Source organism: Sinohyriopsis cumingii, chromosome 10 (genome assembly GCF_028554795.1).
Source record: "Sinohyriopsis cumingii isolate HCF-2022 chromosome 10, ASM2855479v2, whole genome shotgun sequence".
Taxonomy (NCBI): domain Eukaryota; kingdom Metazoa; phylum Mollusca; class Bivalvia; order Unionida; family Unionidae; genus Sinohyriopsis; species Sinohyriopsis cumingii.
The window spans coordinates 44,522,384-44,534,865 of NC_142970.1; the positions used below are offsets into that span (position 1 = coordinate 44,522,384).

A 12,482-nucleotide genomic window follows, 5' to 3' on the forward strand; every position below is an offset into this window, starting at 1 on the left:
GTCTTACTGGTCTTGTATCATATTATATGTATCTTGTCGTCTTACTGGTCTTGTATCATATTATATGTATATTGTCGTCTTATTGGTATTGTATCGTATGAGATGTATCTTTTCGTCTTACTGGTCTTGTATTATATTAGATGTATATAATCGTCTTATTGGTATTGTATCATATGAGATGTACCTTGTCGTCTTACTGGTCTTGTATCATATTAAAGTTATCTTGTCTTACTGGTCTTGTATCATATTAGATGTATATTGTCGTCTTACTGGTATTGTATCATATTAGATGTATATTGTCGTCTTATTGGTATTGTATCATATGAGATGCATCTTTTCGTCTTATTGTTATTGTATCATATTAGATGTATATTGTCGTCTTATTGGTATTGTATCATATGAGATCTATATTGTCGTCTTACTGGTCTTGTATCATATTTGATGTATATTATCGTCTTATTGGTATTGTATCATATGAGATGTATATTGTCGTCTTACTGGTCTTGTATCCTATTTGATGTATCTTGTCCTCTTACTAGTTTTGTATCATATTAGATGTGTCTTGTCGTCTTACTAGTTTTGTATCATATTAGAGCATATACTTATATAAGTATTTAAACAACTGCATGAAGCACTGTGCGTCTGGGGATTTGCTCGTTGCAAATACTGCAGCTGTTGGGTTAATGGTGGATACTGTAGATGCCGAGTTAGTGGTGAGCATAAATACATAAGATGTTAATTTAGTGTTGGGTATAAATAATATGGACAGATGGTGATTTAGTGGTGAGTATAAATACTATAGATATGGAATATGTTTGTGTAAATAATATGGACAGATGGTGATTTAGTGGTGAGTATAAATACAACAGATATAAAGTTTGTTGGTGCAAATGATATGGACAGATTGTGATTTAGTGGTGAGTATAAATACTATAGATATGGATTTTGTTGGTGTAAATAATATGGACAAATGGTGATTTAGTGGGGGTGTAAATAATGTGATGTGGGAAGAAGGGGTGGGTGTAAATACTAAGGTGTGGGAGGTTAGTGAAAATTAGCGAAAGATTACTGTTAAAGCATCTTCCTCTAGCATTAATTACCACACAGACACATATTTGAGTTAACTGTCATTTTATGCTTGAACATTTGACACTGTCATTGTACAACACCCTACGCATACAGTGACATAGCTTTGAAAATACGTAACACTTTGAATTCAATTACCGATGTGTCAGTATTGCAGAACTCTACGACCTTCAGTGACCTTGATATGAGTTAACCTACGACCCTGCACATTAAGTACAACATTATTCCAATTTCATACATTGACTCTATAGGAATTAACGCCAGTGTGAACATAGTTAATATGAATACGTACTTGTACTGTGCTATACCAAACACTTATAGTCTTATAATAGAAAATAATAGACTGATACTTACAGAATATATATAAATCCCTTAAAATGCAAGTTTTCCAAGCTAACCAGACTGTATTTTCTGTAATGATTGTACTTGTTCACAAGTTTAATAATGCATGCACAGACCAAACTAGTGCAATGACTATTCAAAAAAATTCAAATGACTTTAGTTTCGACCTGCTTGTTTTGCTCATCAGTTTTACCTGGTCATACAGTGTGGCTGAAGCAGTGATTAAATCTGACACATAAATATGTTCAAATATACGGGCATTAGTATCCAATGCTAGTATGCGAGTATCTTTGTATGGTTAAATTAACCTAAGTCCATTCGGCTATCTAGCTTATTGGGACAACAGGTGCTCGATGCGAGCTTATTGTCAACAAGAGCAATAAAAGAATCGTACCGAGTGACCCAATTACCTCGTATTATTCCTACCAATCGTTCTATCATACTGTAAAATAGTATATTATGATAACATCCTATGTCAGAACGGGTCATGAGGGTAATCCCGGGTAATTTGTCACTCGCTTGTAGCTTTCCTTTAGTACATTACCTTCATGTAAATAATAAGCTGGTGTGGAGCACCTTTGACTAAAACTATCACTTCTCTCTCTCTCTCTCTCTCTCTCTCTCTCTCTCTCTCTCTCTCTCTATCTATCTATCTATCTATATATATATATATATATATATATATATATATATATATATATATATATATATATATAAAATATATATATATATATATATATATATATATATATATATATATATATATATATACATATAGTCGGCCGAAACCTTTCACCAGCATTCCTCGATACCTTCATGATTACTATGATTATTTAAACTCTATCTACCGCTAATAGCATTACTAGACATCTTCGTAATTACCACTAGTTTTTATACTACAATGAATTACTTTTACATACAGTGTTACTACTACTACTGCTACTGCTACTACCGTACTGCTAGTTCTACAACCGTACTGCTAATGCTACTATCGTACTTCTAAAGCTACTACCACACTGCTGAGGCTACTACTACTACCACCACTACTACTACCATATTTACTAATAGAATAGCAAATATTGCAACTATTGCTCCTGCTACTACTACTACTATCGATACTAATGTTACTACTAATAATACTGCTGCTACAACTACTACTGCTGATAATACTACTAGTAGTACTACATCTACTAATATAACAGCAAGTAAAACAACTTTTGCTGGCACTACCACTATCACCATGACATTATAAATTTATGAATAAAACGACAAAATTTTGTGTGGACCCAGCTGGCCGAATGATCTAAGGCACTCGCCTTTACAAACTATCAACATTTCACCCTTGTCTGCGTGGGTTCGATCCTTTGGGCAGCGAGTGCATGTGAGACAGCTTCCTGGGGTCGGTAGTTCTTCCCGGGCTTTTTTGGGTTCTTTATCCACCAGATATACTGACCGCTAATTGTAGCCCGCCCATTCGTTGAAGAATTACGTTAAACACAAAACAAATTTTTCTATATTATTAATGGTTTTCGTTTCAAAAATCGAAAGGCTTATAAATAAACGTGAGCGTGTACGAATACCATAGTCATGCAATCTTATCTGTGATTCATTGATTGATTCATTGATTGATTCATTCATTCATTAATCTTCATTTTCAACTTTCTATTTCAATACCAATATAAAGAAATTCAAGAGGACATGGCGTAAAATTACATATATGAATCACCAACTCATACATACATACATACATACATGCATACGTACGTACGTAATTACGTACGTACGTACGTACATACATACATATAACATACAGACATACATATATACAAACGTGGATGTAATAATAATAATAATAATAATAATAATAATAATAATAATAATAATTATTATTATTATTATTATTATTTTAGTAGTGGCACATCCCGATAGATGGAAAGTAGTAAAGTGGGGCACATTAGGGACAATGGGACTTAGCATTAAAAAGACCCCTGCGGCACTTTAGGGACAATGGAAATTTAACATGGAGAGAAATCGTGGGTCACTTTAGGGACAATGGGAATTTAACATAGAGTTTGGGTCTGTCTAGGGACAAGGGAAATTAACATGGGAATAGAGTTTGGGTTTGTCTAGGGACAAGGAGAATTGAATATGGGATTTTTTTTAAAAAAAAAAGTTTTTTTAAAATTTAAATTTAAATTTAAATTTAAAAAAGGGTAGGCAATTGAAAGGCTATCTCTTTTCGAGAAATATGGCTGGCCCTGAAAAAGGGCCTTTGGGCTTATGTTAATGTATTCATTAACATAAATGGCACCGCATTGGTCTTCTTCTTGTCCTTAGGCTACGTCTCACTGTTGGTCCGTAAATCAACACTCTTTTCAGGCATCCTTGTCTTTCAACGTAGATCCTACGTATCCACAGGCTGGTGTTTGTCCTGTGGACAACGGTCCACTTGGATCGGACATACATGAGCATGTCCGTCCTAAACATCATGGAAGACACAAGAGTGGATGACTCAACTGTGGTCCACATCTTGAAGCGACGAGAACAGGTGAATCAATGCAGTGAACTGCGCTTATTTATAGGTACAGGTAGGATTGAAACGGATTGAGTTCATTCACCAATCCAAACACGCGTTACCAAATTCAGTCAGCTCGCATCCAATCCGAAGAGAACAGTCTGTGACGTCACGTGGTCTATATAGATTCGTTAGCGCTTGTGTGCAGTCAATCTATGCGACAGTGATTCAACATGACGGAAACTCAGAAAACGATCCATTGGGGTGCACCAACAGGGGAGACTGTCCAAGGGAACCCGGACTTACTTTCAGAAGAGGTGAATTGGGATTTTGTGGATTTTCTCTCCTCGCAAGAATTTGTTCCGGAACCTGCGTTACCTTCTTCATTACCGCAAGTGGAGAATTTTAGACAACGACAAAAGGAAGCGGAACAAGCTTTTCTCCTACAGCAACAGCAGCAAGAAGAAGAGGTAAGAAAAAAAACAACAGCAACAACAGCAAGAAGAAGTAGCAGCAAAGAAACAAGAGGGTGAAAATCAAACGGTTACGGTACTGTTGGACATTTTAGCGGAGTTAAGAAGTCTGAAACAAATGTATCAGACTTCTTTATCACGACCGAAGAGAATACGACCTTCCCGAGCTAAACACGTTAACCCTGTGACTAAGCCTACCGTACCACCCTTAGTGATTTCAACCCAATCATCATCAACATTACGCAGTCCAGAAGTAGGCCTTGGCCGTGGCAAAGGCTTAAGGCAATTAAAGTTGATTGCTTAAACTCACCCCTACACCATAAAGAAAAAAGGCCCTTTTCAGGACCACCCACATTTCTCGAAAAGAAATACAATTTCAATTTGCCAATAACTCAAAAAAACCCCACCCATTTTACACTTATAGTACGTTTCTGTTTATGAGTGCGTGAGTGTACGTTCTTATTTTAAAATCAAAACTCAAAGACACTTACCTTATATCATTAATTTATTCTTTTATCCATTTTTTTACAATCCAATTCACAATTCACAACACAACACTTTAATAAAAAGTTCATTGACTTCTTCTTTCTCCTTGTTTAGTCTCTCTGTTTTTTGAATTTCTTCACCGTCTTTTCCTCTTCTTTCTCCTCATTCTCTTCCCTTCTTCTTTTCTTCTCCTGTTTCTTTGCCTCTTGTAAATAGAATTGTCTTCTTTCTTCCTCTTCTTCCTCTGAAGAATCCCTCTCTTCCTCTGAAGAATCCCTCTCTTCCTCTGAGGAATCCCTCTCTTCTTCTGAAGAATTCCTCTTTTTTTCTGATTCCTCTTGTTTCTTTTTTGGGCAATCTGGAGACCAATGTCCTTTTTCTTTACAATAATAACAGGTATCTTTACTTTTGTCTTTTTTAGCCCCTGTTTTCTTTCTTTTTTGACGGTCTGGACACTCTGAAGACCAATGCCCTTTCTTCTGACAGATATAGCAAGTATCTTGACTTTTATCTCTAAAGGAAGGAGAGTAGCCCGTCGGCTGGGCTGAAGAGAATTTTCTAATGACCCCTCGCAAAGCTCTGACGAAACGTTCGATTTGTTTGATCTCTTCCATCGTTGTGCTCGGCTTAAGAGTGAAATGAATAGTGAAAGGACAAGACACGCAGCCTTTTATATACGCTGGTCTGCCATGACTATAAATTAGTTTATGGTGTTTACACTTGAGTCATTTGACGTTTTGCACTCAAGATGAAACGATCCCATTCATTCGAGAAGAAAGAAGAAGAAAGTAAGAGGCAGAAACGTGATCTATCGCCTCGTACCAGAGCTGAAATCTTGGCACAAATTCATGCCAGTGATTTTGAAGAGGACATGAGTGAACCAGAATTTGAAACCTCTAAACCAAGTTCGTCACCCTTAGTCAGCCCTGAAAAATACTATTCCATTCGAGAGACGGAAAAGCGCTCCTCTAGAAAATTTAGAACCACGGCTTACACCTACACGGTGAAGTTTAAAGATTTCAAGGCCGACGTACCATTGGAGAAAGCAGAAGGGTTTACCACCGAGATGTGGGATTCTTTGCTCACCGCACTCAAGCGACAATGTCAACCCAAAGAAGACGATCGCTTGACACTATCCATAGATCACGACGGTTTGAAATCCCCTGTTTGGATCGAGTTTAGCAGACCCGCAGAACTAACCCCTTCCAAAATCATGGACAAGATTCAACACGTACAACAATCTAATGACCAGTTTGACATCACCGATGGTAAAGCCACACTGAAAATGGCTCACGTCTCTCTTCCTCAAGGGACAGGACGCAAACAGATCCTACTGGTGAACGACCTTCGCAACACCAAAAAGAGTCTCGTCCGAATTAACAACCCTCAAGACCAGATGTGCTTAGCCCGTGCCATCGTGGTGGGACGAACCTATGCCAACAAGAACGACACGGTAGAATGGAAAAGAACCTGGGAGAACATTCGAAAATCGAACCGAACCAAACAACGAAACGAAGCAGAACTCCTGTTGCAACAAGTTGGCCTGTCCAAAGACACACCCTGTGGCATTCCTGAGATGCAAAAATTGCAAGATGCCCTAGCTCCACGCTACACCTTGAAAGTGCACCCTCAAGAAATGCGCGGGCCTCTGTTGTTTCGAGGCCAACATTTTAAGGACGAAAAATGCATTCATGTTTATTATCACGATGACCATTTCGATACCGTTACCACTATCACCGGATTCCTGGGATATGCTTATTATTGTGAGAAATGTGATTATGGTTATAACTATCGAGAGCAACACAAGCATTGTGGATGGAAATGCCCAGGATGTTTGGCCTCTCCACCCTGTCTGAACGAAGAACCAGTGCCTTGTTCGACTTGTCTGCGCACGTTTGTCAGCCCTACCTGTTACCAACAACATTTGAAAACACTAGGTTCACAGAAGAAATGTGCTTGTCAACTCCTGAGATTGTGCCCTACCTGTGCACAAGGCATACTTACCAATAATGCGAAGGCACACGTATGTCGAGGAAAGAAAAAATGTCACATTTGTCACCACATCGTGGACTTGGAACACCAATGCTACGTGCAAAAATACCAACCCCCACCAGAGAAAGAGGACGGTCACAAGAAGAAAGGGAATTTCATCTTTTTCGATTTCGAATGCATGCAAGAGACTGGCATTCACATTCCTAATTTCTGCGTGGCTCATCGAGCGTGCGAGAAGTGCATTCAAGAACCTATCTTCAGTCATTGCCCTCACTGCAGCAAATTCCCGGAGGGCGTGAAAAAATCTTTCGAGGACCGAACACGTTAGCCGATTTTGCCCAATGGGTCTTAGATCCCATCGACAAGACGTGGAGCCAAGAGGACATCGAACGTTACGGAGATTGTCATCGTCATGCCACGGTGATGGCTCACAATTTCTCCGGATACGATGGACAGTTTCTTTTGAGGTACTATACGGAACAAGGCACCGAGCGTCCTAAAGTGACTTTGAACGGAGCCAAAATCATTTTCATGCAAGTGGGACAAGTACAGTTTAAAGATTCGATGAGCTACTTGGCCATGCCTTTGAGTCGAATTCCTAAAACGGTTGGAATGACAGAAATGGCTAAAGGGTACTTTCCACATTTTTTTCAATACGGAAGCCAATCAACACGCCGTTCTACCCCATTTACCTGAGGCTCACTATTACGACCCCGACAACATGCGTACCGAACAACGAGAAGCTTTCTACGCTTGGTACCAGGCTCACGCCTCGGACCCTTTCGACTTTCAGGAAGAAATGCTAAAGTATTGTCGTTCCGACGTGGACATTTTACGGCGTTGCTGTGGAAAATTTCGAGAACTGTTCATGGAACACGGAGGGGTCGATCCTTTGAAAGAAGCTTGCACCATTGCCAAAGCGTGTTCCTTAGTGTATCGACAACGATTCATGCCTGAAAACACCGTGGCTGTCATCAGCCCTCAAACGACGCACTTTGTCAAGCGTCAATACTCGGTCAAAGCCATACGCTGGTTACATTACTTGTGCGACAAGGAAGACAAGTGGATTCAGCATGCTCGCAACGGAGTGGGCGAAAAGACCATCGGAACGTATTCGGTCGATGGCTGGGACTTAAAATACCCCAAGATCGTGTACGAGTTTAACGGTTGCTTATTTCACGGATGTCCCGTCTGTTACCCTGACCGTGGCACTAAAAATCAGTTTTTGCAACGAACCATGGAAGACTTGTTCCAGGACACTTGTCAGCGACGCCTAAAGTTAGAACAGCAAGGATACCAAGTGGTGGAAATGTGGGAACACGAGTACGATCACCGTATGACAACCGATTCCGAGTTTAAACGTCTCGTGGAAAGTTACCAGTTCATGGACCCACTGAACCCGAGGGATAGTTTGTACGGAGGAAGAACCAATGCCACCTGTTTGCTGTACCAAGTCGACGAAGAGAAAGGAGAAGAAATCAAATACTTGGACGTGTGTTCGCTGTATCCCTACGTGTGCAAATATTGTCGCTTTCCTGTAGGGCACCCACAATTGCTTTCGGAACACATCGACCTGAAAAACATTCGACAATACGAAGGTTTGATCAAGTGCAAAGTTTTGCCTCCCACGAACCTATACCATCCCGTCTTACCTCACCATTGTCAAGGCAAACTGATGTTTCCCTTGTGCCGTACTTGTGCCGAAACGTGCAACCAAGACCAACCTTGTCAGCACACCCAGGAAGAACGGGCCTTGACGGGAACCTGGGTCAGCGTAGAATTGTTCAAAGCTATGGACATGGGATACCAACTGTTAGAAGTGTACGAAATTTGCCACTTTCCCAAGACACAACAATACCACAAGGGTGACCCCAGTCAGAAAGGCATTTTCGCTGACTACGTGGGTGCTTTTTTGAAACTGAAACAAGAAGCCAGCGGCTATCCTTCCTGGTGTCACACTCCCGAAGACCAAATACAATTCAAAGAGAAATACTACGAACAAGAAGGCATCACTTTAGACCACATCGAGAAAAACGAAGGCAGGCGATCGTTTGCCAAAGTGATGTTAAATTGCTTGTGGGGTAAAATGGCACAACGACCGTGTTTACCCAAGACGGAATATTTGACAGAACCTTTCCGCTACTTTCAGATGATTCACGACAAAACCAAATACATGAAACACGTGGACGTCGTTCGCGAGGATTTGATCTTGGTCAATTACGAAGAAGATCTGGACTTTGTACAAGACGACCCTTTTGGAAATGTCATCATTGCGGCTTACGTGACAGCCCATGCTCGCTTAAAATTGTACGAAGCTTTAGAACTGTTAGGGGAACGCGTCCTGTACTTTGACACGGACAGTTGCATTTACATCCATCACCCGATTCAACATCACCCTAACATCGAAGGAGACCGTTTAGGAGCCTGGACAGACGAGCATCCCGACGACAAGATTCTAAGTTTTGTCAGTGGCGGTCCCAAAAATTACGGCTACGAATAATGTGACAAACAAGGAGAAGTGCACACGACGTGCAAAGTGAAAAGACTGACTCTGAATCATCGTACCAGTCGAGTGGTCAACTTTGGGGTATTGAAAGAAGCCTTGCAATCGGGAGAGGATGGAAACTTTAAAGTGACCACCTATCAACCGAACAAGATTGTACGTTTACCCACTCACCACATCGTCAGTCGGCCCTTGGAAAAAGTCTATCAAATCGTGTACCAGAAGCGAGTGCGACTTCCCAATCATTTCACCTTACCATATGGACACGTTGGTATAAAACATTGGTTGTAAGAGGATAGTTACCCCAGAAAGATGACTTCGCCACAGCAAGAATCGAGTGAGAAACCCGATGAGAACTCCAAGTTCAAACCCTACCATTTTCCAGTCTTCTTACCTGACTATTGTGATTGTGCCCGTCGATTGGACACGTTTCAGAAATGGCCTACGGATAGGGAAGGATTACCTTCTTCGCATGTTTTAGCTAGAACAGGATTTGTCTACTTGGGACCTGAGTCAGGATTGGGATACGAGGTACAGTGTTTCGCTTGCGGACTGAAGTTACGAATGGATCTATGTATCTATAAAGATTCAGCTATTCTGGAACATACTCGATGGTCTCCGCACTGCCCTTACCTTTCTATGGCCTTTCCACCCATCACACTACGGTACAATGCTGACGGTACCTTAGAGACGGTACCTTCCAGAACAGGACATTAAAAACGTAAAAAAGGAAAGATGTACAAGCTGGAGACTGCATTGCGACTAGTATAAAAAGGGGCTATGGTCAAGATCGATAGTTTATTGTGACTACCAAGACCGAGCGAACAAGATGAATACTTTCAGAGAAACACAGAACAAGTTGTTTAGAAAGGCACAATTCAAGTGTGAGGCTTCGGAAGTGGAATGCGATTGTGAGCCTTGCGATGGGTACGATGCTGTACCTTGTGACCTGAGCGATGCCGTAAAGCATCATGGGAACTTTAGTGTCCCTACCCCTATCATGGAAAGTGATGCTGTGCGTGTCAAACCTGTGGAATGCGAAAGTGATGCCGCTCGTCCTCTTGGACATTTTACTGGGTTTCGTTTTAAAGGGGAATGTTCACCTTCACGTCTACCCCCCTACGGATGTCATCCAGCCCTGAGCAAACTCCTACCCATGTCACTCAACCCTCATCGAAACGAACCTGTGAAAGACGAATATTCGTTCCCTGTGCTTTTGTCGGAATACTGCGACTTTGAAAATCGTCTTCAATCGTTCAAAGGAAAATGGCCTAAGTATCTGGGAGGACCGACCCCCGAAGAATTAGCCAGAGCCGGATTTTTCTACTTGGGCGAAGGAGATAAAGTCAAGTGCTTCAGTTGCGGTGTGTCACTTCACCACTGGGAACCGCAAGATTCGGCCTACGTAGAACATGCTCGATGTTCACCGAATTGTCATTACTTACCCTTAGTGGGACCGAGACATTGAAGTAACTTCTTACCATCATCTGTTCATGGATACTTTACAAGAGAACATTCGTGCTTTGCCTGTGGAGTTGAGAGAACGCATTTACCGAGAAATGATCAAAATACAAGTGAAACGTAAAGAACAATTGCATCCGTTACGTCACCAGATCTTTAACCACTGGTACCTGAATGGTATAAGAGGACTGATTCGTCAGAATTTTTTTCAGTGGTCAGACCTTGTTGAACACTTTCAGTTTGTGAATGATGATGGACCAGACGTTCGTAATTTTGGTTACTTCGAGATTCACTTACTGCAACGTATTGAGGAAGACGAGTTAAAGGATTACCAACATTTGCTACATGGAATCTGCTTAGAAAAAGACGAAACATCTAGACAAACTCTGACGTTTCAGTTACAGTATGTAACATTTAAATTCCCTACTGGAGAACGAATATGTTTGGTTAGAAATTACCTTTATTGCTTCCGAAACAAAGACAGTATAAAATCAAGTTGCCATGCCACGGATTATGTCACATATCATTCAACAGATTCCGTGGAAGGTACTCAATGACCATATTCAAACCGTGGATCATTACCATCAATTATTACAAGAATTTTATCCATTCAATTTGGGACGACAAGTGGTGTGTGTCTTAGTGACTTGTTTTCTGGGATTTCGTTTACCAGCCGATTCTTTGTGGACTCTTTACGATCAGTATTTACCACCTCAATGGCCTTAAATGGTCACGAAAAACTCCTTTTGCTCAAAGCCTTGCGTTTTCATCTGGATACTTCTCGACCTCAACAGGAAAAAAAGATTCGTCAACTTTTAGCTACCCAAGACGTGTATGACGATGTGTGTGTAGCTTGTGACTTACATCCCCATTGGACAGATGTCCGTGCTTGGAAAGAATGGGGTTTTGAGGCTTGGACCAAAGAAGTGGCACAGTATGCACGAGAGTTGTTCGAGGAAAAAAGTTACTTTTCAACCCGTGTTAGTGACGGTGCCAGAAGAACCCGTCACCCAGGACAGGACTGTCGTGGACAGGCCTGAAAGACCCTTTCGGGAGGACACTTGTGTGACCTTACCCCCTACTATAGAACTGGTTAGAACATTACCCAAAACATGTTGTACAGACACTTGGTTTTATTCCACGTTCATAGTTATCATGTGCCTTTTATCCTTGTACTTAAGCCTTTGGCTTTTATGTATTTTTGTCTTTCGTATTCATGTTTGAAAAAAAAAATTCAATAAACGTGTTCTGAAAAAGTATATAAACTCTTGTCTTGTTTGTTTTTCGTGTCACAAGTGACATTTCTCACAAAATGGCTACCTCTGCTGTCTCTGCTCCCTCTTCCTCTACTGTCAAAGTCATCGACGAACACTTAGATCGTGCCAGTTGGGAGGCTTTGTATCTTCGCCATCCCTTTAATATGCTCATTGCTGGACCTAGCGGTTCAGGCAAAACCGAATTCGTCAAACGATTGATCGAACATAAAAATCATTTGATCGATCGGCCACCTCAACGGATCGTGTGGTGTTACAAAGAGTGGCAATCGGCGTACAACCTCCTGTGAGAAAGTCAAGGCGATTCCATCGTGTTTGTGGAAGGCATTCCTAAAGAAGACGACGGCATC

At 41.0% G+C, this 12,482-nt stretch overlaps 1 protein-coding gene across 3 annotated transcripts in view; it reads right to left on the bottom strand.

Moving 5' to 3' along the window:
• Positions 1 to 12,482, bottom strand: part of LOC149789953 (uncharacterized) — a 173,515-nt gene that overhangs the window by 146,953 nt on the left and 14,080 nt on the right. The window lies entirely within an intron of this gene.